This window comes from Pseudophryne corroboree, chromosome 1 (genome assembly GCF_028390025.1).
Source record: "Pseudophryne corroboree isolate aPseCor3 chromosome 1, aPseCor3.hap2, whole genome shotgun sequence".
In the NCBI taxonomy this organism is placed as follows: domain Eukaryota; kingdom Metazoa; phylum Chordata; class Amphibia; order Anura; family Myobatrachidae; genus Pseudophryne; species Pseudophryne corroboree.
The window spans coordinates 110,655,384-110,658,830 of record NC_086444.1 but is presented as its reverse complement, the minus strand read 5'-3'; the positions used below and the strand labels follow the sequence as shown (position 1 = coordinate 110,658,830).

The 3,447-nt window shown below is 37.9% G+C and overlaps 1 pseudogene; it reads right to left on the bottom strand.

Annotated features, from left to right (window-relative positions):
• Window positions 1-873: 873 nt before the first annotated feature.
• On the bottom strand, window positions 874-992 carry LOC134936669 (5S ribosomal RNA; annotated as a pseudogene).
• Window positions 993-3,447: the final 2,455 nt, after the last annotated feature.

Genomic DNA, 3,447 nt, shown 5'->3' with positions numbered 1-3,447 from the left:
TCACATACTAATTCATTATGATGTCATATCCTGTTTGGGTTTTCCTAATTAGTGTGAGTACCAAGAAATACTATACAACTTATAGGGATGTGATAGGGGACACCAGTTTTAAATGTTTATTGCTTCTTTTCCTAAAAACTAATGTTTAGGAGGCTGTTTTGGGCATCAGACATCGCGAATATGGCACTTCCGCCACACTTCCGGTTATGTCCGTTCTTCACTGCGCATGCGTCGGACTTCCACCCCAATTCCCGGTGTCCCAGGCGCATGCGCTGGCTGCTTTGTCTCTTCTGTTACTGACTCGTGCCCGGAAGTCCCTATTTGGTAAACCGCATAGCTGGAACGCATCTCATTTCCTGGATACCAAATCTTCCATCTACTGTTTGGTGGGAGCGACGGCGGCCATTTTATTGGAGTTTGCAGACACATATTCACTGTATAGTTATGTTCATTCGTCCGGATTAGGCAGCTCCGTCGGCACAAAAAAATATATAAAAGCAAAGAGGAAAGTATCAGAACATAATGTAATGTAATTATATGCTTTTAGGGAAGTTGAAAAATAACTAAGTAGATAATTACACTAAGAGCGCATATATTAATAAAATGTATTAGATTGGTGCTGTGTAAATATAAATGTATGAATATATAAATATAAAAATAAATAAATATACTAAGAGCATTTAATTTATTTGATTGGTGCTGTGCGTATTTAAGTGCTAGTGCTTATTACATAGTATTTTTAACACTACTGAGTGTTACATTCTACATTTCAAAAGTGATATATAGTAAAGTGCAGATTATTACAATGTGCAGACAAAATAAAATTAATATTATATTATTGTGCCCAAGTGGAGGGATTGCAAGGTCACCGCTCTCTTACAGTACCTGATCTTCCCAGGTGGTCTCCCTTCCTGGTACTGATCCGGCCCAGCACTGCTTAGCTTCCAAGATCATACGAGATTGGGCGTTACCAGACTGGTTTCACTGTATGTACATCATGACATAACACATGTCATTGTATTGGTCACCTTGTCATGATTTTCTGAATACAAACACTGTTATTGAAAAGTCTGAGTGCCGCAGTTCTTCTTCATCTTATATATATATATATATATATATATATATATATATATATTGCAAGAATTGGGAAAACAAGCGCCCAAGAGTGTGATTATTAGGGTCAGGGAAAATGAAGGTATAGAAAAACGGATGATAAGGATCGATTTAAAACACTTATCTGGTAGGTAGAGACTTGACTCAAGTAGTAGTCTTTTTGTGGATTAAGAACATGCGGATAAAACAGAAGAAAACTAACATAGTGTGTACCGTTTATGTTACGTATTATGTTACTTGTTTAGTTTCACAGGCCTAATTAGGGAACTAGCTTATTCCCACAGGATATAAATTTCCAGCCTGAGCAGTATGTATATTAAAAATACAAAAAATTTAATAACATAATCACATAAAAACACACATAAAAATAGCTGTATAGCATGCGTACAGAATAAAAATTATATCAGGCTTATCTGTCCATGAAAATGACTGAAATGCATGCGTACAGGATTTAAAATTGTTTTAGGCTTATCTGTCCATCAAGAGGAGGTGTCTGCAGGTACTCCCAACGCGTTTCGTCCGTCAGCAACAGGACTTCATCAAGGGGATAACCACACTGAGCAAGTTTTGCTCTATTTATGCCCAGAAGGAGGAAATTGACAATGACATCACTTCCTGTGATTGTCATTAATTTTGTTGAAAAATAATATAACTACAATCTAATATGCACTCAAAACAGTGGAGCATGAATAGAAGTATAATAGGGTAAAGAAGAACCGAAACTTTTATAGAGAGCATGAATAAAAGGTGAAGTAATGTCTATTGCCGTCGGAAATGGTGGTGGAACGCATGTGGAACGCATGCGTCATTTCCGGCCGGCGTAGTGTGCTATTTAAATAGTGAATTTCACTGTGTAAAAAATAGATCTGGGATGAGCCAGTGAAGTGCTGGAGCAAGTGGGGAAAAAGAGATAGAAATTAGCGGTGGCGTGCACCGCCACAGCACTCACCTCACGTCCGTGGGAACCACGGAAAACATGGAAGTGAGCGCATTAGGGCGGTGGAACGCACCGCCATTAAGTTGGAGGGGAATAGGACATAGCGGTGGAATGCACCGCTATGCCGCTGGCGTCACTTCCGTAAGAGATGCGGAAGTGATGTACATGTCATTTGTAGTGGAACGCACCGTGATTAAATAGCGCTATTAAGCGCATAGCCAATTTTACTGAGTACACTTAGCTTGTGATTCGCTAATGTGCAAGGTGCAATGGATTATATGTATGTATATATACACATACATGTATATATATGTAAATATATAAACACATATCTCACATAGGTGATAAAGGTTGAAAGTGACAGTGCCCTGGGATGTGTCATTTAGATTTAAAGTGTTAGTGCTGTATAAATAATTTATTTTGAGTGCAAATGGATGTTTAAAAATGTTAATAATTATATATGTATGTAAAATCTGGACTCATTTTATCTATTGAAAAATTAGCTGGAAAAGACCATAGAAATGGCTTATGACTTAAAGCCTTAATATAGATATATAGATATATAGGAAACCAATTTCATAAATCAAGGAGAGTAATAAATTAAAAAAGAGATAAAAGGTAATAAAAGGTGGTAAGAGAATGTGATAAAAGAATACGTGGGGAATGAAGCATCAGAGGAAAGGGGCAATTTCAAACGCCTCATTCAGTCCTAATGGGGATAGGGTCTTGAGTTCATATATCCAAAACATTTCCCGTCTCGACAACTTGTTTAGGACATCACCTCCTCTTTTGATGATGCTTCATTCCCCACGTATTCTTTTATCACATTCTCTATGGTCTTTTCCAGCTAATTTTTCAATGGACGATACCATAAACAAATATGAGAAGTACCGCAAGACGTCCACAAGCGATGTACAAGACTGAATTAACGGATACATCAAAAACTATGGACATCTTCTAAAATGACTAAGGAAGAATGAATCCATATGACTGTATCGGATAAAGAATTTTTTATTAAGATAAAATGAGTCCAGATTTTACATACATATATAATTATTAACATTTTTAAACATCCATTTGCACTCAAAATAAATTATTTATACAGCACTAACACTTTAAATCTAAATGACACATCCCAGGGCACTGTCACTTTCAACCTTTATCACCTATGTGAGATATGTGTTTATATATTTACTAGAGATGAGCGGGTTCGGTTTCTCTGAATCCGAACCCGCACGAACTTCATGTTTTTTTTCACGGGTCCGAGCGACTCGGATCTTCCCGCCTTGCTCGGTTAACCCGAGCGCGCCCGAACGTCATCATGACGCTGTCGGATTCTCGCGAGACTCGGATTCTATATAAGGAGCCGCGCGTCGCCGCCATTTTCACACGTGCAT